The sequence below is a fragment of the Maylandia zebra genome, linkage group LG5, assembly GCF_041146795.1.
Source record: "Maylandia zebra isolate NMK-2024a linkage group LG5, Mzebra_GT3a, whole genome shotgun sequence".
Taxonomy (NCBI): domain Eukaryota; kingdom Metazoa; phylum Chordata; class Actinopteri; order Cichliformes; family Cichlidae; genus Maylandia; species Maylandia zebra.
The window spans coordinates 10,195,835-10,223,300 of record NC_135171.1 but is presented as its reverse complement, the minus strand read 5'-3'; the positions used below and the strand labels follow the sequence as shown (position 1 = coordinate 10,223,300).

Genomic DNA, 27,466 nt, shown 5'->3' with positions numbered 1-27,466 from the left:
ACATTGCCCTGCTGACACTGCCTAAAGGAAAAGCAGTACTGGATTTAAGTTCACCTGCTGACCAGAAACATGACCTCAAATAAATACATAAATAAATAAATAAATAATAAAAAATGCCAGCGTTGCTTGGTAACTGCTGGATGTTTAAATAGGTTCACAAGGTGAGGATATGTATCGTTTGTTTCGGCAGCCTAAATATGCATATTATTGTTATTATGGTTGGTTTTAACTAAGAAAATAGATGGAATAATAATGATAATGACTGATAATCACCCGCGTGATCCACGTGTTGACAGAGCCAGGCATGCGATAATATCACATAGCTAACTTGCACATTTCCTCTGATTCACTTTCCCGTTGTTGTTAAGGGCACTGCACACTGCAGAACAGAAGCACGCTGTCGTTTTGTTAGACCTGCTCCTAAATGAGATGCTTGTGATCAGAAGGAAACAGTTGGAAATAATTTGATACAACGGGGGAGTGGTCTGAATCTCACTGTCCGTTATTGGCGTGGTAAAAAGACAGACACACTTTGGAGTTCACTGCTGGGACGTCTGGCAGTTCTTTCATCCACAGTGCAGGCTGTGTGGCTCGGCGCTCTGCCCGATGCCCTCTCTGTCCTCTCTCCTCTGCTCACGCTCGTGTCTCCGCTCCTGAACAGGTAAGGGATCTGTCAAAGTTATTATGCCACTCAGCAGTGTGCGATCTTTGTGCTGTTCCCTGTGTATCCCGCCTGCACGTTGACTAAATCCTCTGCCTTTCCTTTACCGTGCGTTTGCGCAGTTACCGTGTAACGGTAGGTGAGGAGAAGGTGTGCTTTGCTATATCCTCTTTAAATATTTTTTGTAAGGAAAGTTAACAGTTAACAGTGTGTTCCGTGGATCTCTGCGCATTCCAGTGCGGGTGCAGCTCACTGTTAAAATGAGAGCGGTTTCAGCAGAACGCCGTGTGAAGGAGGCAGGTTCCCCGCTCCTCGTGGGCACCAAGATGCTCACGAGCAGTGGATGCATGCATGCAGGATTGGTGGCAGAGACAGAAGCAAAACGCACTTTGCAAATTCCAACTATTTAGATCACCAGGTTCGAGCGCAAAATGCACCTGCCAGCGAGGTGTCAGACTGGAAACCGGGGCTTTCTCCGAGAAATACCGCTTTTCTCACTGAAAGCGACTGAATAGAGCCCAACTGTAGTAGCGGAAGTAATGCTTGAAAATGAGTTTTTTTTTGCAAACAACTTGTTAATGAATGCTCCCAAAGCCTACACTTACCGTGAAATAATGGTGCGCACCTACAGTCAGTATGCGCTCCTCCTGCAGTTCCCTCAGTTTGGAAGAGCTGTAACCAAAATTTACCTCACCTCTGTCTTTAGACGTCTAAAGCCATTAATGCTGGCATTTGTGCTGTCATACAAGGATGTAGGAAACCCCCCCTCCCCCCCAAAAAAAACAAACACACACACTCATACGCACACTTATTCACCCCTCTCCTCCCCAGGAAGGGCACTAAAGCATAATAAAAATGCCATTAGCCATTTTCATTCAGATGCAGCCCTCCCAAATTGTATTCAGTGATCACACTCCTCTGTCACTTAGTCCAGTGAAAATGATGATTAATAAGCCACTTTGCAGCTTAATTTCTTAGCACTGACTTAATAAACCTGCCACGTTCATGTAGCCCTACCGATTACTCTCAGGAGGGTCATCAGGAGAATACATATGGCCCCTTCATGTACTCATCACCACATAATGACGGTTTGGCCACCAGGCTGCCCTCATCCAAAACACTGAGGCGACACTGCAGTACATAAAAAAACAAAATTATTTTGCCCTGAGTACAGAGGTGTAGTCTGCATGAAATACAACTGTCTAGATGCACGCTCCATCATCCAGGTAAGAAAATCCCAAAAAGTCTATTCTGTTCATCATCGGTCTCGACTGAAGAAGTCACTTTGATTAGTGACGAAATGTTTCTCCCACTGAAAAGGCTACGTCCAGCTGAACAGAATCAACTTTTTGGGAACTGGACATAAAGTTCAGTACTGCAAAAATATAAATGTATGCAATTTAGGGTCTAGGCAGCTCGAGGTATGTTTTTCTGTTGTTGTGGGAAATCCAAACATGATAATGAATCTTTTAACCTCCCATTAATTTACTCAAAAGGCATGAACACAGTAATAAATAATGTGAAAATACCGGTTTTAATAATGCGATTTTACATGAAGACTGATTAGAGATCGTTGCACACTGCACTTAAGTGGAGGAGAAAGGAAAGGCAAGTATCTTGTACACACTGTGGCGCTTCCTCACATTTCAAAGTATAAACCTTGTTTTTGGGGGGTTATCACCTCGTGTTGTCTGGGCTCTCTGGGTTTTTGCTCAACAGCAGCAGTATGAAGAGGTAGGCAGTGCTGGCTGAAGGCTAATCTTCACAGGGGTGATAGAGATAACAGTGATGTATGGAGCGGATGAGGTGGTTTAACACCCAGAGCTGACTGTTGTCTAGCAGGGTCAGGTCTGTGATACTGGAATACTGCTTCAGCTCCTCTCGTGCCTGGGATTTGGCAGTCTTAATAGCTGCAGGTGGATGCAAGCAGAGGCCGCTTCGGTATTCAGAGCCTGCAGATGCCTTGATGAATGCTATGTTGCTGCTCAGGCATCTGTCAGTCGCTTCTGTTCTCCAAGTCAACTGCTTCCTTGGCCACAAGCCAGACAGGCAGCCAGTGCATACTGTGACATGGTTATGTTGCGTTTTACTGTTGAATTTCGCACTTAAAGGTAATGGCTTATTGCTAAAGGAGAAGCTACACTCTCAAACAACCACAACTCGACTGTATTTTGAGTGTGAAGTAACTATGTGACCACCTTGTAAATATAAAATTTATGATCTTGCTTGTATAGTAAATGCTTCTGCACAGCGCAGGCATTTAAATTCACTCAGGCAAGGGCAGCGGTTATTAAATATAATGATTTTAAAGCTGCCCTCATCAATATTTTTATATCTACTATTTGTAAAATAGCAAAGCGGAATATGAACACTTTTTCTTGTAGAAAAATAATCAGCGAACATTCCATTCCCTACAGCTCTACAGAATGTTGCTAGCATACATTTTAACAGGTCAAATTAACAGTTAGCGAAAGGATTCTCTATATCACTGCTGTTGTTGAGTCATTGTCCTTAAAAATATCTGATAAAACTGCTTCATTAATGAAATGAAAGCGCTTTTTAGCATGTAGGTAGTTGCAGTAGCTGGTGGAGACCAAAATAGAGGTAGAGGAGAGCAATAATAATTGTGAAAGATGCTAATGCTAGCTTGAGCATCTCTATAATGCTAACTGCTCTCTTAGCTCGCAGGTTAATGTCATCAATATCCATGTTAGGAAGTGAAGAAATGTACACATTGCTTTTAGGTTGGCTTCCGTTCATGAAAGAGTATGTTTTTGATACAATTTATGTGTCAGTGTGGCAAATGCATGCTAAATACAATTTAAAACAGTCAATCTAATGTTTACCGCCATGTTCTACTAAACTCCTTACAAGTTTGAAACCAATCACAATTAATAATGATGTAACAAATCATTAATAACAACACTGTATTTTTAATACTATAATATTAAAATGATATATGTGTCCCTCGTGAATATTATGATGTGGTCATAATAATATATTATGACCCCAACAGTCAATGAACAATAATGTTGAAATCTCTAAATTACACAGTTTTTTTAAAATATGTGGAACTAAATTATAGGTTATCTATATGTCTCCTGACACTCATCAGTAATATAGAAACTATATGCAGCATTATTTATTGATAGTTAAAATTGGAATGTTACCTTAAATATAAATCGGTAGACTCTGCTAATGTATTGATTGTACTCTTTTATGAACAGTGCTATGTGCTAATATGTTGAAAAATCTATATCTTTATGCACATCATGTCTCCCTGAGTTTGTTGTTTGTAGCAACGCTGGTTTGATTTGCGTTACTATAGAAGGGAGGAGTGCACAGACAAATATGGATCATACCTGTGGGGCGTATAAGCCACGAGCTCTGGATTAGAAGTCATTTTTCTTCATTAAAAGTAACCTTTTGGTCAAGATAACATTGCTAATAAAAAGAAAACAAATGCCTGACGCAGTGTTGCTTTTTAATTTGATTGTTGTCAGTTGATTATTGTGATTATTGATTGGCTGGTGTCTATCAGGAGCACATTGTGCTGGTCATGCATCTAATGAATCAATTTCAAGGAATCTACCAGTTTAAAAGCTTAGAATTAAAACGTCAGAAGCAAGCAGTGAATGGGAAAGCCATTTAATAATGCAGAAGGGAAATGAACTGGTTGGTCAGAAGATCAGATAGTTTAAAATTCAGTGTGCTCTTTCTTTCTCTTTTTTACATGGCTAATTTTAGTTCTTGCAGACAGTAAGATGTTCTAAATTTAAAATATGTAATATTCAAGTCCAACTTTTGAGATACTTTGAGGAAGCCTTTTACCCATCCATCTAATTTCTTAACTGCTTAACCAGTTCAGGGACTGAAATAGGCTTAGTGTTTGTGGTCATCAACCACAGCAGTCAGAAGGGATTGAGAGAAGAGGAGGAGGACATGTGGCGGGGGCTGTAGGAGACCAGGTAAGCAGGACAGAGTGATGACCTTCACTCTCTGATAGAAACTGACAGAAGCTTGATGGAGCCTGTGCAGCTGGAATCATGTTGAATTATTCCTGACATGAACCTGCAAGAAGCCTTAAAGCCACTGAGGTGCACTGTGTGTTGTAGCATTAGAATTAATGAAAGAAACCCCACCAACAGCTGTCCAAACAGTCCTGCCTTCAGTTGCTCGATACCAGAGTTTTACTTTCCAACTGTTGAGCCCAGAAGCTGCAGTGCTTGGCTAGCCTGCGCTTTACTGGAGCATCACAGTAAACCGCTCTCACCTTGGTTTGATTTGTTTTGATTTGTAGTTCGCTTTTCTCAGCAGAATTGTTACCTTTGTGTGATCTGCCTTTGTCTAATGCTCCCTGGCAGAAGAAGCATGGCTTATGAATAAATCAGAGACCTCACTTTAACTGCTTTGAAGGATAGCGAGTGAAATTACCATGTACTGTATGGCTGTACTGTACAGCACTGGGAGGTACTTTTATCTTTTTCTTTTGCATCCTCTCCCGCTAAAAATAGCCCAAGTGCAGGAAAGTCTATATGGTGCATCTACGAACTTAAATACAATGTCATAAATAATTCCTGCTTCTGTTGTTGATTTCCACGACAATAGCTTTTACAATCAATTATTCATTTAGGCCTGGCTCTGCACTCATCAGTAATTGTATCAGGATTTTGCACACACACTTTAATATCTTGTCTCTTATGGAAAATGGCCATTTTTCGGACATCTCTATGAATGCTCGCCCATGCAGATTTGAGTTTTACAATGATATCTGAGTCAGAAGATGTACGCCATCCCAGCGTGACCGAGGCAATATAAAAAGAGAACAGCTAAGCGCTCACAAAATAAATGTTATTCACAGTTTAAAGTAACACGTACTCAATATCTGCACAAACACCAGTGAAGTTTGGAAATTTGCAAACAGGCTTCTCAGTCGGACTCTGTGGTGTGGCTGAAAGATGATTGAGGATAATACCACGGAAGGAAGGCGGGAGCCGAGCTCAGTTTCCTCCAACAAATCCTCTGTTGTGCTGGTGTCACGAACGCATTAACGGCAGTGCATGTTTTCAAAAAACAGACTTTGCTTGAAGTCGAGCGAAAGCTGCACTGCGCCGATAGAAAGGCTGTAAGATGAAAGATGAACCCGTCACACAGACAGTTGAATAGCAAACTGCAAACTCTTAAATAGATGATATTCAGGTGGAATATCAGCTCATCATTGAAATGGGAAACCTAAAGCTTGTGGTTTTTTTAGACCACACAAAATTCTTTTCTTTAAATGCATGTTTTCTAAGTGAGGATTTTTGTGAGATTGGCAGCCAGTTGGTCAGATGAAGCATTGACTTGCATAAAGTGCTAGTTTATCCTGACTAAGAACACATTATTGAGCAGTGTATGGATCTTACTATCTGTAATAGGAAACTTCTGTGATAGGAGTCTGTGTTTTATCCCTCGCCTTTACAGCGCTTTCCTCCCAATATATGCAGCTAATAGTTACCCATGCAGAATGTGATTTTAGTCATGTATGCAGAAGCAAACACCTCAAAGCAGCTCGATATTATATTTTACTTTTTTACCCCATGTATGTGAGCACTGAGAAGCCCACTGCATTAAGCAGCGGTGTCACTTCCCTTCACAGTCCACCCTAACTGCAGCCACGAGCGCTACACTTTTTTTTTAACTCTCAGAAAAGGGGATTTAGCAGAAGTAATTTTCTGTGCCTGCAGGTACCATCTAAACAAATGCACCCCCATAGAGCTAATTAGTGGACTTCAAGGTAATTATGTGTACCTTTTCAAGCACCGAAATGGTATATATGCAGAATGTTCCCGAGCAGCAAAAGCACAGTTGAACTGTGGAGTATCAGGAGACGTCTGTATTCATGCAATACAAAAAAAACCAAACAGACAAAGTATAAATTTCCCTCCTTTTTTGCTGTTTTCATAGGTTTTTAAATAAATAAATAATATTTGTCTTCTGGTTGACCCTTGTCACCTAGAAGATTTTGGTGCCTTTTTTTAATAGACTTTGTTCTCCTGGTGTCTGGTGGATTTTTCTCTGTTTCCCACAAAAACATAAATGTTGGTTAAGTGGTTAATCTAAGCTGATGTGAGATAGATAGAGTTTCAAGTGGACATTGACACAGTTAGCCTGCTTCAACTGTATAAACAAACACCGGTCGCGGCAGATGGCCCCGCCCCTCCCTGAGCCTGATTCTGTCGGAGGTTTCTTCCTGTTAAAAGGGAATTTTTCCTTCCCACTGTCGTGCTTGCTCATAGGGACTCATATGATTGTTGGGTTTTTCTCTGTATGTGTTACTGTAGGGTCTACCTTACAATATAAAGCGCCTTGAGGTGACTGTTGTTGTGATTTGGTGCTGTATAAATAAAATTGAATTAAATTGAATAAAAACACATAAAATAAATGAATGGCTACTTAATTTTTAGGATAATTCCAACGTTTTTTTATAACATTTAATGATATACAAAATTACCACCAGAAGTTCAAGACCTGCTGCTGTGAAGTACAAACCACAAGGGTATAAAGTACATATTATTAGAAGTACAATCTTTTTCCCTTGGAAGTTCCTGTCCCACTGAGAAGCCGCTGTGCCCCTAAAGGTACAATGAGGTACTTTATTATCAGTTGCGTCGGCTGCAGAATCATGCTGGTTAGTGTTTTCCAGTATCCAACTTTGCTGTGCACTTGCAAAAGTGGAGGACAGTCCTCTTGTCCTTGTGCTGTATATATCTAAAGTACAGTACATTGCATCCTGTGTCACTACCTGCTATGTTGCATCCTGTGAACTTCCCATCGCTCCTTCTTATTCACATCAGCTAGGATAAGTTAGCAGAAATGATTTTCCTCCTGGCACCTCCATCCATCAAATCATGTCTGGAGCCTTATCTGATATTGACGAACTATACGTGTGTGTATGTGTGTGATGTTCTATGAATCCATGTGCTTTTTGATGCTTGATGCAAACCCCTTTTTTTTTTATTAATATACATGTATTCAGCGCTCAGCCAATGCTTCAATGGATAATGCTGCTTCTGATCAAGTTTGACAACCGCTAAATGATTGTGATCGCTTTTGACAATCAGCTTTTCTTTGTGCACCGCTCGTGATGGAGAGCTATTAATCTAATAAGTAACCATGCGTCGAGGTAGATATGGGTGGCATGCACAGAGTGGCTGCTCTGTGTGCATTTGTGTGCTATTTTTGCAACTGGGTTAATTCATATAACCTTTAGGTAATGCAGTCTTGTGCAGTGGTAACATTACATTAGCGCCAAATATAATGTCAGAACCCCACTCAGCGCAGCTCTACGAGAAGAATGTAATTGAGAGAGCCCACTGGGAGTTTGATGGGAAGATTGAGAATCTCATAATGATATCTATATCTACTGTACAGCAAGCTTTTTCCCCCACAAATGGTCCACTAATACGCCTTTAAACGCAGTGAATGCAAAGCCTAGCTTCAGAGAGAAGCCAAAACCTCTTTACAGATGTGTTGCACATGCTCTATCACTCCCATGCTTCTCTATCATGCCTGTTTGAGCACGTATGTAAGACCACACGGAGCACTGGGAAAAATGAATGAAAGCAGAGAGAACCTAATGAGAGCTTTCTTGCGATTAAGCAGAATTTCCAACACCCCTCTCTTGTAATCTACAGAGTAGCATAAATGTTGAACCTTGGCAGCCTGCAGCGTGATTAATGCACTGCACACTAAATGGATTTGCAATGAACTGATCATGTGATGAGCCGCTTACACTTTCAATAAACCGGCACCTCGACAGCCGTGTGGCTCTTCCTGGTCTTTTATGGGAGAATTTGCATGTCGAATAGGCACGATGGGCTCATTCACGTGACGTGACCGGGATGAGTCGCACGTCACAAATAGAGGTCTCAGCTTTTAGAACATTTGGTATACACTCCCCCCTCCTCTCCCATCTGCAGCAGGTCACCTGGTCAAAGGCCTGTTTGCTCGCTGTTGGGTGTCTGTCCCGGCAGCCTGGCTGTGTTGATTTTTGTCTCCTGCGGCTCTGTCACTCACCTGGCCCTGTGACCTGCTCCATTTCCCCCCTGAGTTACCCGGGCAGCAGTCCCAGCCCCAGCTTTGCTCTCAGCGTGGCTCCTCAAGACATATTTCCAAGACAACTCATATCCTGTGTGCAGTGAAAAATAGCTTCTGACATCTGTGATTATTCTAAACCTTTAAACTCTTTTTCTGTGACACTTACTGAGGTGTGATAGATTAAGCTTTATCTTCGTGGCCAGCTTGCAACCTCCTTTTTTCTTATTGTTTATGTTTGTGCCCTGAAAAAAGAAAGCCTCCACTAGCAGGAATTCATCAATGCGCTTTATCCTAATATCGGGGCAACATAAAAACTAGGCTGCGAGGTCTAATGGATAAAGTCCGTGGCCATCCTTCAACCCCACCTCTCATTGCGCATTGTGATTTCATAACCCACAGGAATGTTCGTAGACTTTTGTCTCTGAGTAAAATTGTGTTACCTGAAATAGCCACTTTCTCTTAATAGAAAACATGTCCTGAAGATACCGGGGTATAACTGTGTATCTACAGGGCTGACATACCTTTATCAACAAATATAGATCTTCACCAGGCCAAACTGCACCTCGGCTTGTACAGTTTGCGGTTGTATTTAATCCTCAAGTGAATAAGCACCCAAAATGGAAAGATCATAATACCTCTTATAGGTATGCGCTTGCTGGGTTCGACCTGTTTGGCTGTGATTGGATTAAGCGTGAGCTCCCTGCCAGGTGCTGTCGTCGGTGAGGTCGGATGACGGTGCGCTGTGTCTTTGATGAGTGAAGCCGGAGCCCACCGTGGTGGTGGAGGATGGATGGCCTCAAAGTGCAAGGTTCAGGAGAAATGTACCCACTGTGCCGTTTGGGGATAGCGAGGAGATGATTCATTTTCAGCATCACTTCACCCAGGATGATCTCATTACTTTGTGTGAGTGGACATTCCCGGCGATGAGAACTCGGCAGGTCCACAGAGTCTCCACGCTGAGAGGCGTGTCGTATCAGGCGTTGCACAGCACTCTGCTGCTGTTTGGATATTGATTATAAAATGCAATGGGAGGATAAAGTGACCACAGATTTATTCATGTCGCTCCTTCAGATGATTTTGTTCAGACTAAATTGGATACTTTTGATAGCTTTCCTGCTCCAGAATCAAAAAATATATAAGAACTTTGCATCTCTTGTTTTTTTTCCAAGAGCATTTTGGCTGAGATTACTCATAACCAATTTCATAAATATAAAAGAGATGCTATTCACAATCTATTCACTGAGACACACCTGTGCTTGCTCTGGAATTTCAATTGTATTGCAGACAGTGGTGACAGCTGCTTTGTTTTCAGAGAGCTTATTATTTATTACTCAGATTGTTTACATGCATATTTAACAGGTGCTTAATGCGTTATTTTGATCAACAATACAAGATAGAGATGATTGTCGGTTTGACCTCAGCGTTTTTTCCTCCTTCACAGTTATTACAAGAGGAGACAACATATGTTGTTAGTAATTATATAAATTGAAGATTAAATACCAATCAGCAAATTTGGAGCCATCAGTTCTCGAGGCTTTGAACGTAGTAGTTTGAAGTAGCTTATCACACCTTCTCGGTGCACTAATTAAAATGAAGCACAACTTCACGTCTGAGCGGCACAGTGGAGCTCCTCGTACTTTAGTGACAGGCAGTGTAGCACAGATCTCACTGAGCTTTGATCAAGCGTAAGATTAAACACATGTTGCGTAGAAGTTTAATGATAAACACAGACACTGTAGTCTGAAAGGAAATTGCAGTTCGGTGAAGGATGCCGAGTTAGGTGAGGAAAAAGCAGAACTGAAGTATGCTATCATCAGTGTTTCCTGCAGATTTATAGTCTTCTTTTTGTGCGTGTTATTGTGGAGCTCTAATCAGCTGCCTCTGAACCAGTCTTGATATCGTGGATGGACTCCAACTGCAGCAAGTAGTCTTTGTTCTGCTCCGCAGCCTTGTTGAGTACAGCGTAGTGGCACACGAACCAGTTCTGAACCTGCTGTGGGTTCTGGTCACGGTGACTGTCCAGCTCACAAAACAGAACCAGGACTGCTGTTGGCAGCAGCAGGCTAAGACGTTGGAGCCAGCAGACTGAAGCAGCTGAATGATATCAAAGACAACCGCAACAAGCAGACAGCCAGCCAAGCCAGCTGGGACACACAGAAAAGGATGCTGGTTAGTAGCGACTGTTTTTTCAAAATAAGAGCATGGAGACTGTCTATCAGAATATTATTTGTCCATAAAGATGTAGAAATGCTGAAATGAGTCATCAGGGTAGTCCACACTAGTAAAGTCATTGGCCCACACTTCAACATAAGTGTCACAGTGGGGTACGCCAATGTGTTGTGAACAAGACCCAGAAGCAGATGCAGAGAGAGGAGTTGCAGGTAGAACAAAAGGCGAACCTTTATTTGGCTGGAAGTCAGCAGTAAACATGAAATTAAGAAAAATTATGAACAACTATGACAACCACGAAACATACTGTGAAACTATGACAAAGACTATGAAGGTAACTATGAAGGTAAGTATAACAGACGACAATGAAACACAGAAAACAGAGGACTTAAATAAACAGGAGGTGATCAGGGGAAGTGAGAACACATGGGGAAAAAGCTGACTGAAATTAAACATAATGACATCACAGGGAAGTGAAACAAAAACAATGACAAAAGAACACAAGACTCTTTCAAAATAAAGAATAAAGAGAAAACATGGAAACGTAGACATGATAACACCAGCTTGACAGACCTAAAATACTAGCAAAAGAGAGTCAAAGATACCAAATAAACTCAAAACACTGGATCAGAGACCCAGCCCCTGACAATAAGTCCTCCATTCAGTTAAAAATATTATCTCTCTCTCTCTCTCTCTCTCTCTCTCTCTCTCTCTCTCTCTATATGTATATATATATATATATATATATATATATATATATATATATATATATATATATATATATATATTACTAGTGCTGTCAATACATTAACTGCTTAGAAATTAACTCTTAAAAATTAACTAACTAATCTCACAATTTTCTGTAGTCAATCACGATTAATCGCAATTACTTGATCGATAGCCTGGCTACAATTACACTTTTTAAACTTTATATTTAAGCTTGTAACAGATATTTATAGACATTTAATGTAATGAAGTAAATAGAGAATAAACACAAAGAATGTATGCTTAAATTCAAAGAGAATTTGAATAGTTTTCTTTTAGCAGTTTCTTTCCTGTGAAATACAACTTTTTAAAAAACCTACATACTAATACACTAATGTATAATATATATATTAGTCCTCTCAAACAATTACAATTTTTAATCTGATTCATCACAGGGTTACTGTGGATTCATTCTGATTAATCACGATTAAATATCATTCATTTTTAATCTATATTAATCGCATTTCATTTTGCATGAGCAAACAGACTTGGAAGAAAAGGGGAAAAGATATGCACTTAACATCTTTATTGAACATCTTGAACATTCATGTTAACAAAAAACTCTGTAAACATTTATCCACTCTCTTTCTGTCACGCTTGGGGAGGCACTTCAAGTCCTAGAAACGAGGAACCAAAGCTATGTAAAACGCGTGTTCTCAATGACATTAACAGGTCTGCAGTTTGTTGCAATTCACTTGGCAATTGTGTCAGTCAATATGTCCGAGGTAGACTTGCTGAGTCCCCGATGCTCCGTGAGTGGTTTGTCGCAAGCTGGATGACGCGTTAGCCAAGTCCTAGCAGCATCCCCGACTAACGTATGCTTCGCGTCAATGTGATATTTTAAGCTGCAAGTGCTTCAGTGAAAAGAAAATTCCTTCTCGCACAATGTGATTGGTTCAGCTGCCCGTCACTACCAGATCTATTACACATTTGCGCATATGCAAAGGTAACTACTTGGACAAACTTCCCGAAAGGCTTGGACAGAAACATTTCAGGGATTTTGAGTCATTCTGCACTCCAGATGCGTTAATAGCTTTAAAAAATTTTATCGCGTTAATCGTGATGACGGCTTAATCTACGTTAATGACATAATTTTAATTATATATATATATATACACACAAATATAACTAGGGCCTCAATGTGTCATATTAGGGTGGGTTACTTCCTAACAGTGGATAATATTTTGCAACATGTTCATTTTTTCTCCATTTTTTCTTTGCTGAGTCACAATAGCTGCCAAAACTAACTGTGTTAAAAGTACTGATGGAAAGAAGGCTGCACTCTTTCCTTTCAACTATTGTGAACTGTGGACAGAAAATAATATGTACCAAATTGCAAGTAGTCACAAAAAGAGTGACTTGAACAGGAACCAGACATACTATTTTATTTTGTTTGTTTGTTTAGAGCGGAACACTAAACATTTACTGCATTGGTTAGGAGCCTAACAATAGCTATTTTGGTGCCTAGATTATTTGTGTGTGTTACACAGATACGGCTAATTAATGGTAACATTGATTAGCAAATTTATCCAGAGGAACCAACACTTAAAACACATATGAAAGGTCAAGTCCAGGGACGTTAAATCAGATGATGGGGTTATCATGAAGAAAGGAAAATTGTGTGTTTATTGTCTGCAGCACCACCTCTCTGAGGACTGAATGACCCAAGTGGTCAGTGAAGGATCTTCAGTTGCAGACATTTTTTTTTTGATGGTTTCATTTTTCAGCTACGGCCATATAATTTTGAATAAACTCCAGACATATTTGTTTAAATAAAAGGCTACATTTTTGTGGTCAAAATTATTATCGCTGTATATCACAGCTACCAAGCGCCAAATAGCAGCACTTAGGACTGCCTCCAGCAACCTTCAGTTCCCAGTCTTCTCCCAACGCATTTCTCACATAGAGATAATGGTGTTTCAGCACCGCCTGTGTGCCTTCACGATATGGGTTTAGGTGCAGTATTGCGTGCAGGACACACATGTTTTGGCAGTGCTCAGAACTCAGCACGGTGGAAAGGGTGGGAAGTCGTTAGAAAAATCAGTAATTAGAGCCATTCATTTTTATAAATAACTTCTAGGTAACAAATTCAATACAAATTCAGCCTACTTCTACAGCCAAGGCGCATTAAGTTAATATTACAGTCTGCACACCACCTGGAATGACTTTTAGCAGAACGCATGTGATAAGTGTGGCCAGCGCTAACAAGATCAAATTTCCTCATTAGTTTTGGTTTTACTGAGAAATCCCAAAGAACAGATGCCAGTCAGCTAAGTGATGAGCCTCATAAGCTGAAACCTGACCACTCTTTTTTCTGCTTCAGGAACAGAAATATCTCTTTCTGGAGTTTTGTGTGCAGCGTTAGTGCACTGGCTTTATTGTGTTTCCTGCTGCTCAGTGGTCATACCGTGAAGCTTTAGTTGCGTTTGAATATTAATTTGCTAATTTAACATTGTTCAGCTTTTGGCTGTTTACCATACGCTCTCCTATTTTTGAATACATTGCATTTCATAGGTTTAATTGTCAGTGTGCACTTACTGTACATTGTGCCTGTTCTTGTATAGTGTTGTTTTGCTTATGTAAAACTCACCGCATACATTCCAGGACTGTAAGCCCTAAAACATTCTTGGGGTCGCTGCAACATCTCTGATCTGGTTCAATAGACTCGTCCTGAATTAATGAGAGAGGGTGATTGTAAACCTATCCACTAATTCACAGGATGATTTAATGAAAAATCTCCTCTTCAGTTCATAATCATAATCATCTTCATCAGAAAGCTGGTTCATATTAGTTGTTAGTTAGTTTTACTCCATTGTCTTCTCTCAGAATCGAAATCAATCCAGCTGTTATATGAGACTAAAGACTAATATTGTTTATGTTTGATGTCAAATTGACCCCAGGAATCAAACGTCTGCCATTTAATTTAGATAAATTAGTAAAACAAAATAATATTAGTATTATTATAGTAGCAGATACTTAATATGCAAAAATAGCTAAAGTTGATCAAACATGATAAGTTAAACTAACTTAAATGAAAGAAAATGATAGATAAACTTAAGCTTTTTTAATTAGTAGGGCTGTTTTAAAAAATTAACTTTATATTATTTCATTTAAGTACTTTATTGATTTACATAGCACTTTTCACAGGATAAAAACCACAAAGTGATTCACAACAATATAAAACAGATGAACATAAAACAGCACAATCAAACAGCACAAATCTAGTTAAAAGCCAATTTAAATAAATGAGTCAAATGAGCATTTGAGTTTACAGTGTGTAGACACATACATGCATCTGAAAAAAAGGTTTGTGTAATATAACACTTTAAATTAAATTGAGTTAGCAAGTGAAAGGTTTGTTTTTGACGTGCATCACTGTGGCATTAGTGCAAAGTTGGAGATTTCTGTGAATGAGAGAAACTCTTAAAACAAACAGTTATGAAAGTGACGGGTTTTTTTGCCTTTGTGACACAGCTTCATATTTTTTAGCATTATATGCCAAGCCTGAGTGATTATTACAATTTGATCTGAGGTCAAGCGAGAATAGGGATTTAAATGACCTTGTAGATTAGACCAGGCAGATGGTGAAGTGAATCAAAATACACCGGGTCAGAACATTTTTTGACCTCAGCCACATGGTGCAGTGTGTACTCTGACGCAGGAATAATGTGTGAAAAGACAGCACATTTGAATTCATGATAGAAACATGCACTGCACTCAGTAAGAGCGTAATGAAAATGTCACGTTATAAAAACAAGTGTCATCTGTACAAGAGTCTCACATTGAAGACAGCTATGCATCTTTTTATGCATTTAATAAACATCCTTGACACTGAAAACCCCATCTTTACTGCGTGTTATTCCATAACTGCTGTCTCATTTCATAAATTTATTTGCTTGGTGTAGTGCGGTGGGAGCAAACTGAGCAGAGGCAGAAAGTCTCAGTCAGCTCTTGTTGGGGGGGTTGGAGCAGTTGAGTAGCTGAAGGATGTTGACTTTGTCAAAGTTGACCTTAATGCATGTAAGGCTTGATAGGGATGACATGCTCTCTGCTGACATCACCTTTGATGTCTTTAAAGTGGCATGAACTAGAAGGTGAGACTCAGCAGCTGCCATGCTGATTGTGTTTAGGTAAGCCTGTGCTTCCTTAAAGGAACACTTTACTGTGTTGTGTCCTTGGTCTTCTGGTGGTACTATCAAGGTTTATCAGTGAATACCCTCACATGTCATGACAAAAGCACACGTGGACATAGCAGTTATGATGAAAAGATCCACTGGCAAATTCTAATGAACTCTAATAAAAAGTGTTGTTCATAGTTACACCTGCTTCAACGTAAGGCATTAGAATGACAAGCGTGTTCCTGTTGTACCTTTTAACCACAGGACACATGGTTTAGATAAAATATAAAACGGACCAGATTTAAGATTCATATTGACAGTGTTGGGTGTAATGCGTTACTAAGTAAAGCGTTAATGTAATTAAATTACTTTTCCACTGAAAAAGTAGAGTAACTAAATACTGTTCATTTTTAGGTATTTTAATTACAGTTACTTACAATGTACTTGCGTTACATTGTAAAATAATTAAACTCGCTGAATATCATTATTTAATTTCAATAATTTGTCTTCTAAACGTAGAAGTAAACTCTGCCCGCCAGGTGCACGTCATTTCACGCCAGTTTGCTGCATAGTCGTATTCTAAAGCGGAAGATGTCGGCTGTTTTTTGAAATGGACATATTCCCGTCTCTTCACTTTTCTGAAACAAGCAGAGAAGAACATTACAGTAATATGTAAACTATGTCCTGGGGAGAAGAAACTATCGGCTGCTGTTAATAGCACGAGTAATCTACTGAAGCGCTTGACACGAGAGCATAGACGAACACTTCTGAGTGATTCTTGTTCATCATCCATGGAGAACACCGTGGCAACTCCTGCTAAGCAGGCAAAACTTGATTTTACTTCAGCAGCACAGAAAGCATCTGAAGGTGAGCTTAAAAAATGATTGCAGGCCACATTGTGGAAGAGATGCTACCGCTGCGTACTGTAGAGTCTCCGTCTTTAAAAAAATGTATTTATTATTTAACGAGTTTAATTTCTATTGTTTGTCCATTCAAGCTTTATAGGGATTTTAAAAAGTATTTACTTAAATTACTTATTGAGTAATTAAGTTACTTTTCTGACACAGTAATTAGATAAGCATTTTAAATACAATATTGACTAAGTAATTAGTAATTAGTAATTAATTACTTTTTTAAAGAAACTTACCCAACACTGCATATTGAGTATAAGAAAAATATAAAAAGGACTAAAAACAGTAAAAGCAAAAAAGGAGACAAACATGAACTTTCAAGTTTAATCCCACCAAAGACAAATGTATTTGTTACCTTGACAAAAATTATCTACATATTTTCTCCATATTTTTTTAATATATTTTATATTTTTATATTTTTTTATCTGTAGAATTTTGAAAAACAGGATTTCAGGTTTCCAGGATTCAGCCAAAATTCAAAATATTAAAAAAGTGAGAACAAATGCAAATATTTTACATGTGCTTAAATAAATGGCCTCTAAAGGTTGCTCAAAGGATTGCAGCTTGCTCCCACAAGCTTGTCTACAACAAATGATTTATTTATAATATTATTGGATTCCTGTTGCTGTGAATGTGATTCTCTACTTACAAAGGTTTGAGGAAGCTTGGAAGTTAAGAGGACAGAAGTAGTTCATGATTATAAAATATTTCCTGATTGACACTGGCTCGTCTTATCAACCTGCAGAGACAGTAAAAGCTGCTTATTATACTGACAGTCGTGTTTGCTCAGCTACGTGTTCTAAATTGGTTCGTATTTGCAGTCTTAAACTTGCAGACTGAGGACAACATATGCTGGTTTCAGTTGAATGCATTTGTATTTAGTCTGGTGAAATCCTTTTCATCTGAGCACTGGAATTGGCAGAGGTTGCAATGCTAATAATGCTACCTGTCATACTGTAGCAAATTGTTTCTTTGTTTTGTGCTTGTGCTGCTCACAGTCTGAAGTTTGTCCAGTGCTAAACCAATAAAGTCACTCAGCAGCGTACATCTGTCATATATGAAACTTCTGTAGAGTACTTTTGCGTATGCATCGATTGTAGGTCATCTTGTTCTTCTAGTTTGGACAAAACAAATTCTGATATATTGATATATTCTGTATTTCCTCAAGAGAGTATATCTGTTAAGGAAATATAGAAAGCACAGATGAGATTGCAGAAGTCCACTTCAGATTTGAATATGCACATGCTGAACTTTATATGCCAGATGGCACGAGATGGGATGATATCAAATGAGAAATTGTTGAACTGGGTAAGCTCTCCCACGATGTGACCACATTTCCGTAAACTGCGATCAGTACAGCATATTGAGATTAAAAATAAATCTACCAAACATGTTAGAAAGCCAAGCCGATGAAGTTGATCATCCCAGTGTTTTCAATGTGCCTCGCTTTATGCATGCTTCCAGGAGAGACCACAATATAGTTTCACATTATCTCAAAAGTCTCAAATCTTCATTTAGAATTGCTCCGAGGTCCCGTAAATCTGGTAGCTCCTGGTCGTGTAATTTCTAGATACTGATGCTTTCCCCTCACTGTTATCAAATAGACTGTTATGGTTCAATTCCAAGAAATTATTCAAAATGTGAAATCAGGAGCAATCAACCAAACATTTGTCGAAGAAAAATGATCATTTGGCTGCTTTGCCGGCTGTAGTAACTGCAGTGTAACATCAACCATACTGATATCATCATTCAAAAACTCTGTTGACTGAATGGGCTGTTAGAGATTTCCCATAGATTTAATACACGGCTGAAAAAAATGAAGTGCACTAGAGCGGCAAGAATGAGACAACCCTCAGGCTGAGGGCCTGACGTCCTTCAATGGGCCCACCCTGGACCCTGACTGGCATTTGCCGTAAAATATCAGAATTGGCAAGACCACCACTGGCTGTCTTGTGCTTTTCACAGATTAGAGCAGTTTCACTCTGAGCACATGTGACAGATGTAAAAGGATTTGGAGAAACTGTGGAAGGCTGCACAAACCTCTACATCTAGACAACAGCACCCTGACTGCCATTAGTTATCAGGATGAAATCCTTGAACCCAGTGTCAGACCCTACTCTGATGCTGTGGGTCCTGGGTTCTTCCTGGTGCATGACGATGCCCAGCCTCGTATGACGATGCAGGCAGCTTGATGAAGGAAGGATGAAGGACTTGATATCACTGACTGGCCCCCACACTCACCTCACCAATCCAATAGAACTCCTCTAGGACATTATGTTTCAGTGTATCCGATGCCACCATGTTGCACCTCAGACTGTACAGGAGCTTAGCGATGACCTGATCCAGATCTGGGAGGAAATTCCCCAGGACACCATGCAGGACACCATCCATTGTCTCATTAGGAGCATAGCCCAATGTTGTCAGCATGAATACAATCAGGGGGGACCACTGTGTGTCATTTTGAGTTGCTGTACTGAAATTTCACTGAAATGGACTAGCCTGCTGCACCATTTTTCACTTAGATTCTTGGAGTATAATTTCCATCAAACAATGATGCATTCTTTTGTTCCTAACGTATTACCCATGCATGATTTTTCACATTGAAATTTGAAGTGTTGGTTTAAGTTTTTGGAGCAGTGTATTGTAGTTCGAGGTCTTCTCATACATGTTAACCACACTTCACCAGAAAGCTGCACAGCAGAATTTAGAGCTTTCTTGGCAAATGTGCAATGCTGTAAATTTATCAATATAACTTAACTTCTTATGGATAGTTTGGGGTTTAAAGTTGCTATAAGTTAGGTTGTGTTTATACATCTTCATGCAAGTTACCATACAAATGTGGCTCTAGACACAGTACAATCCCATGCTTTGTTTTATTCTGAGTATTTCAGTCCAAGGTTTTTCCTTTTGCTCAGTTTTTCATTTTAATCATGGTGGTGTGACCAACCAGCATGGAAAGTGCAACAAAAAAGCTGAAACAAACATGCCAGCAGAACAACAACATATAGTGAAAGTGAGAGCGGCTGCATCTCCATCTGTGGTATCAATTTAGCCTTTTCCAATAAACTTGTGATGGACTAGAATAACACCTGTAGCCAGAAACAGAGACTATCTACAACATCAAAATAGTTGAAATATCTAAGAATTAGCAAACACAGAGAACCCAAAATATCATGGTTGAAACCTAGACTAAATATCTTTAGTTTTCATTGACAGATAGTGGAGATAGTACTGTGAATATCATGTAACCATTAGTTTTACTCCTTCCATTTGTGTGTGTGTAAAAAAAAACCCCCAAAACAATCAATAACCAAAAGACTCTTCTTTTTACACCAGAGAAGAAAGAGTTTAGAGGGATTTTCCAGAAAAAACAATCTGGTGATTGTGATGTGATATTAAAATGGACATGGACACATGAGGTTCAGTATGTTTTTCCTTAAAAACCCATCAGGAGACATTACTGGAATACTTCCTGACCACCTACCATTTGGTTCACATTTAAGACCGCATGACTATAGTGTATTCTCCGTGTGTCGGAATAAAGAACTGGTATAATTCAGAGTGTTTTTCTCTCCTTGCTATGTGATGTGATTGGTGTTTGGTGGTCTTAATTCCGCTCATACTTCCAATATAATTTTATGCTTTTAGGCAACATCTCCTGTTCTTATCGTGTTGTTTTGTTTTTGTTTTCTCTGTAAAACAATTAAAGCCTTCCAAAAACAGCAGAATGTTTTAGATCAAAATGATCTCTTATTGGCTGAGATGTCGTGATGCTGAATTCCAGTCCAGTTGGCCAGGCAGACCGCCTGTAACCCTTTCTGTTGTGATCTAGGCTTAGACGGCACCCAGACGTCTCCCCCTCCTGAGCTCTGGGCACAAACAGACGGCGAGTTTGAGCCGTGATAGCAGAAGCAACTTTGAGTGGTAGCCTATCAGGGAGAGGCTGACTGCAGGAGCTGGATGGGATTTGAAGACCTGGCCCTCCATTAATCATATTCAAATCAGCATCCCACTGAATGCCTCCCCTAAGCCTCTCACTTCTCACTCAAGCTTATCTTAATATGGACAGATGAAGCCACAGCCTTGTTTGTCATTTTTATGGTCATTGTAATCATACTTCCATCACTCATTATTGCTGATGTCAAAATTCTCGATGGCCTGAAGACGTGTCGTCAGTTTGTTTACAAGCAGTTCATCAAACTTAACAGGCAGCAACGTGACTTTTAAATGTGGGACTATAATTGTTGTTTCTTATTCTGAGTCGTTTGTACTGTCAAATTATCTAAATTAATAAAAAGAAATGAGAGGCTTTAGTTTACTAACAAGTCCAAGTGAAGCTTTGCTGTTAGGTTTTCCTCACACGCTGATCTGGATGCAGTGCCGTAGATCTATCTCAAATGTACAGCTGGCCAAAGGACTCTTATTTCTGGTGAGAGCTTAGTGAGATCTATGCATGTTTAGAAAGATAAGAATTTCATTATACTCTCAAGGACCATAAATGTCGAATGGGAATTTGTCTCCAACGGTTTGTCTCTGTCTGCATCTCAATGATATTCAGGACAACACAGAGATTTAAAAGAGGTGTTTTCCTCCTGCGTCCGTTCCAATAATTGTTCTGAATGAAAAATAATATTCAGAACACCACTGCAGATCATATTCAACCTTCACTGCTTTGAAGAACAAATCCTGTACAGACAGATAGCTCTAACAAAGCAACTTTGTTTGCATGCATGTAATCTATAGTCTTAATGGAGCATGACGAAGTCAAGTCTGAACCCATTAGCGGCTATAATCCGCCACTGTTCGCTGATAAATCTGTCTGTTGTTAGTTCACAGAATCGTCTGCACTTTTATTTATTTATTTATTTTGGATAATGTACAATAAGATGCATTATATCCTTTTATTGTGCATGAATATGATGCAGTCGTATTGCTTCATACTCAATTATGTTCGTATGCAAGCAATAATATAATTAGTTTTTTCTTTCCCTCTGTGTATCATTGTCATTTGGTTAAGCTGTTTATGTTTGTTGCAGAAATTCTAATTGGTATAATATTCCCATTTTCATGCAATGCTTCATGGCGTAATTACTGACAGAACACGTGAACTCTTTCTCACCTTGCATGCTCGAAGAGCGGTCTGTAAACCGTCTTCTGACACTGTGCTTTTGCAATTTCACTCCCGCCTTTTGATGTTATTGTTACAAGTCAGACTGTGTGTTAAAAGTAGATTACTCTGCAGAATTTGGCAATGCGCTAAATGTCCACCGGGCAAATTTGATGAATTCGGAGACCTTTAATGAGTAGGCCCTTGGATTGTGGCTATTTCACCACTCTTTAAGCCGCACCAAGCAACTCCACCCTCCCATGTTTCTTAAGCAGCCTGGACAAACAGCAAAAGGGAATAAAATGCAAATTTCAGGAAGCTGAAATCCTATAAGATGTTGTCAGAAAACTGCACACGGCACACTTATTTTCTCAGGCTGCTCTGCGATGCCTTACAGCAAAGAGAAGCAAAAGATGTTAATGAGTCCATGCAGCTTTCTCTGGACAAAGTGTTACTCCAGAACACGGGTGCTGCTAGCGTGCAGTGTTGTTTCTATGGCAGGTTTTCACTTACTTTCTTTGGGGGAAGAATCCATGTGCTTGCCCTCTGTGAACAAGATAAAGCTGTGCGTGAGTTGCTCTACCACGTATAGCCATTCTATATCTTTTTCAGCACCTTGCCCTTCCTCTCCTTCCACCGTCTACCTTGCTCTGATTGACAAAGCAGAATGTTGAAGGATTTGTCAGGTGACACATTTTTGTGAAAGAAAATTGTGGGTTTCCAGTGAAAACAATCTGAATGAAGGAGATCCTCAGTTAAACACTAACTCCAGGATTGCCATTACACAACTAGGAGCAGAATGGAGGACGAGTAACTTACCAGTAAACACAAACAGTCCCCTCCTGCAAGCAACATAGAAAAAAAGTCTAAAAATACAGTACAGTGTAGCATTTTAAAATGAAGGATTTTTTTCCACATGCTTTTAACCACACATTAAATATCAATATTTACGGAAACCTGGGTTAAAAAACGTAAAAAATTTTTGCAGGGTTGGAAACATAAGATTATTATTCCAACTCTCTGGTCATCTGTCACAGCAGGCATAAGATTGGAATTTGTCACAGATGTTGAAGATATTAGGTGAAGATCTGTGCATTTCAAGTGCATATTCAAAAGGGCTCTTCAAAAGTATTTTTAATTAGACAGGGCCTATCCTTGCACATGATTTCTTCTCTGGTATCATTCAAACCTAATTCCAAGTCTTACTATAATCATTGGTCCTACAGTTATGTGATGTAGCTTTGGGGCAGATCTAAAACCTGAAGAACACTTGCAGAGGACGGTGACTCAATGGGAAATAAATAAAACATGTTTGAACAAGGTTGGTGGTTTGAACCCCAGCTCCTTCAGTCTGCATGCTGAGATGTCCCTTAACAAGAAACACCAACATCTGTGATATAGTGTTGACATGTCATCCCCTTTTAAGTTAATATAGCAAACAGATGCTTTTACAGAGCGATCCATTAATTATGGAGCAAATATTTGACACAAACCCAAACTTCCACTCAGTTGTGTTTTTGGTTTCAGCTAACTCTGCAACAAGGTAAAGTAGGGCTGCTCAATTAATCGAATTTTAATCATGATTACGATCTGGGCTTTCAACGATCATTAAAAATGACTGAGCCGATTATTAGCCCCTCCCTCATTTATCCGCGACACCTTAAAGGCCGGTCCGTGAAAATATTGTCGGGCATAAACCGGTCCGTGGCGCAAAAAAGGTTGGAGACCGCTGATTAAGAGGACCCGAGGGAAGCTCGGAAAGCTAAGCAGAAGTTATTTGGAGAGTGACTGCCGTTGGTTGAAAAGAGAGTTTAAAAAAAAACTTCAGTGGTGTTGCGCACTATTTTATATTATTTTTTTAAAGTCATTGTTAACCCTTTAAAGCCGGTCAGAGCAGCACGCTCCGTTTTGGGTAATTATTTTTAAATCCCTGTAGAACCTGAACCGTGTAAGCTAGCGCAATAATTTGTTTTGCATATGAAACCGGAGGAGTTGTACTTACATCTGATGCCATCAGCTTGTCCTCGGTCACGGTTTCGTTCCACATATAGCTTTGCAAAAATTGCATAAAAAGCGCTTGCAGGAACAAAAACATAATATTCCAGAAACACGCTTTGCCGATCCATCAGCTGTTCGTAACACTTCCCACAGTGAAATGATGCACCTGCTGTTTTCTTTGCAAATTTGCATCATAGGATTGTTTTTTGTTTTTCCTGCAATATATAAAAATTGCTGTATCTCCAAAATAAAACTATGAAGACACTCAAAATAAATTTCCTGTTGTTGTAAACTATTTTTTGCAACTTTATTGTATTTAAAGTTTTGAGGGATAAACCTCTTAAATTTCTCCAAGTAGAAATGTATGTAAACAAAACAAAAGCGATTTTCAATTTTTTTTGTAGTTTATTGCACTTTTTTGCAATTAATGTAGTTACTATGGACTTAATGCATACATATTAGTAAAATATGGGCTATAACAGTTGTATAGCAACTTGAAATGCTCCCACAAATGGCACTACAGCATGTAAAAAAAAAAAAAAAAGCTCTGGTGGACTTGGTTCTATAGTAGGTCTTAAAGGGTTAAATAAATATCGTCAAATAATCGTGATCTCAATTTCAGTGAAAATAATCGTGATTATCATTTTTGCCATAATCGAGCAGCCCTAAGGTAAAGTGGAGGAAAACAAGCAGAACTGCATATCCAGTCACTATAGTTAAAATAGGACTGTTATTTCATTTGTTTGGTGATGGATTATTCACACAGTGGAACTGTTGTCAGTGAATCTGGGATCAGAAGTGGGATTGTAAAGTGGCTTGCATGGTGTTTTTGACTACTACTACTAATAATACTTTTGGCTTCTTATTTAAATCTTATTTAATCTATACATCTGTTTAAAACTTTTTACCTTCATTATGCTACTGATGTTTTAGACGAGACCTAGATTTTGCTTGCATTTTATTACCTATGACTAAATCAGCAAAATAAGAAAGCCTGCCTCACTGATCGCCCCAGATCACTGTCAAACAGCGACCAATTCATATAACACCTCTGTGTTGTTTTGCCAGACACACAATGCAGAGCAGCTGTGTCACTTTAGGACATCTACTAGGTGATGGGTCTAACACTGCAGGGTGGGTAACCTTTTCAAAAGGCTACAGGGTACATAACCTTTTGAAACATTTAAACATTCATGTGGTGGCCATTAACTGTGATGCATGTTAAATACTCCTGGGCTGAGAGAGGGTATCTGAGACTATTTGTAGCCGCTGGACAGCCTTTAATAATTAATTTTCAGAATAGCCCCAGAAATCCCTCAATGCATATTCAGTTTGAAATGAGAAACCTCTGAACACAAATCTAATTTACTCCATAAGTTCACAATCCTGCACAACAAATTAAGCTTTGATTTGAAGTGCAACAAAGAGTAAACCAAATATCTTGAACTGCGATTGTGGTATTGATTAGTATTGCGTGGATATTGTGAGTTTTAAATCTCGAAGGTTCTGTCATAAAACCGCGTAGTCAGTTATTTGGTGTACAAATTACGGATCAGCTCAAAGGAGCTGTTACCTTGGCTTTCATCTTATGTGACAACTTAAAGATGTCAAGGGTTACAAGGTCGCTTTTTAAACAAGCTGGCTCAGAGAAAAGGTTACTGACAATCCAGTGCTATCAAATCAAATTACAGGTCTGGACTAGCAATGGACTTATAAACAATCTGTGTCTCTTTTTAAAAACACTCACACGCTGTGTTGAAAGAACAGGATAATTGCCAGGGGAGGCTATATCCACTGATTGCTCAAAAAAAGGTTTCTTTGTTTTTTTCATCTCTGTATATCTTCTTTAACATATTGTCTAAAATTATGTTGTATATATATATATATATCTATATATATATATCTACAGAAAGCTTGTTTTTCAAGTGAAGACAGACCTAGCCAGTGCACTCCATATAGCTTTTTTTTCAGGGTAGTAAAGTTTTGAAGTCCTCCAGTGAGATTAGTGTTCAATGCTGAAAGCACTATTAAAGAAGAAAAATAGTCCCTAAACAGTATTTCCTTTTTTTTAAATTGTAGACTTTGTATATCTGTGATTTCACCTCATAAACTGCATACTCTATTTTATTAAAAAACAAACAAAAAAATGACAGCTTGAAAGCATAACAAAATTCTTGGTGCACATCATAACGTGATCAAACAAGTACAAGCCTAAGACAATAAAAGTAAAAAAAACATTGGTCTGCAGTATGTTAAATTAGCTTGCACAGGGACAATTTGTGTTCCCAGATTATCAAATTATATTCAGGATCGATGCCAGTGGGAGAATTTTAATTTTTTTCATATTTGTGCTGATGTGCTAATGAGGCAAATATGACAAGAAAAAAATAAAATAATACCACACAGACCATTTCTCTGTGGTACGAGTCGCCTCACATGATAAAAAAAACCAACAACAACAGATCTCTGTGGAGAGTTTTTATACAACAAAGGTTTCAACTAAAGAGATTGGAATGTGGATTTTATCAGTCCGAATTAATTAAAATTATGAAGACTCCACCATAAGCGGGTTGTAGTTTTTCATGATTGCCACTGCTTAAATATGAGAGATTTCAATTCTTTGCAATACTTTCATATTATTTAATTTTCTTTAAACTTCTTTAAGTTTAAAAGAGATCATAAGTTAAAAAGTGAATAAAACAGATAGTAATAGCTAACAATAATAAGTCTCTATCCTGAGGTAAAACCAAGAAAATAATTGCTTCTGAGCTCTACTGAGTAATCCCAGGTTGTTCCTAACTTAATTGGTGTAAAAAGATTTTCAAAATGTAAACAAATGCAGTCTAAAAACAATTATGCCCAATGCCCAGCTAATGGTAACTCACGATATAAGGAGATTATACCAGAGTGGTGTAATACAAAGCAAGCTCAACACTTCCTTTCTTTGCATTAGTTTGCTCAACAAAACTCAAATCCCGTCAAAAATCACAGGTCTCTGTTCAGCCTGACTTTCTACTTCAGGCACGCCCACATAAAACAGGGCTTTTTTCATGTCTTATATGACTCTTCCCACCAAAATATACCCTACGTGTACAACACAGCTGTTATAAGTAAGACGATAGAACACTGTTAATCTTGGGATTATGCACACAGAGCAGTAAAATAAACATTTCAATTCAAGTAAAACATTTTTAACCTTGAGTGCATTCTTGGTGCTGCTGTTTATTTCTAAGGTGACAGCTGCATATTACAGTTCTGAATCTCTAAATTCCATATATTTAAACATTAAAAGTTACTGTCATGACAGGGAAGACATAGAAGGTTACTTAGTCACTTTGGCCGATCAGAACTTTTACTGATTGAATAAGTATTCTTAGTATTTGTATGCTATGTATCTGTGTATGTATGTATTCTATGTGTTATGTGTTCTCGTAGCTGCAATTCCAGAATGCAAAAGAGACTTAGCCGCACATTAGAAACAACTATAAAAACATTCATACATTTTTCACCAAATAAATACATGAACTAATTAACATACACATTCTAGCGAGAATGCAATGCACAGTTTGTGCTGGTGTAATTTCATGGTCCAGCTTCATTACTTATATAAGTACAGAACAGCTTAACAAGCTGCACTCATAAAACATACAGTTTTCGC

General features: G+C 38.8%; 1 protein-coding gene across 2 annotated transcripts in view; it reads left to right on the top strand.

Moving 5' to 3' along the window:
- Positions 1 to 324: 324 nt before the first annotated feature.
- cntn6 (contactin 6) overlaps positions 325 to 27,466 on the top strand; it is a 137,702-nt gene continuing 110,560 nt past the window's right edge. For both annotated transcript variants that reach the window (XM_012923591.3, XM_076883710.1), the window contains exon 1: positions 325 to 661. The gene's annotated coding sequence lies outside the window, so the exon portion shown is untranslated. The remainder of the gene's footprint in view (positions 662 to 27,466) is intronic.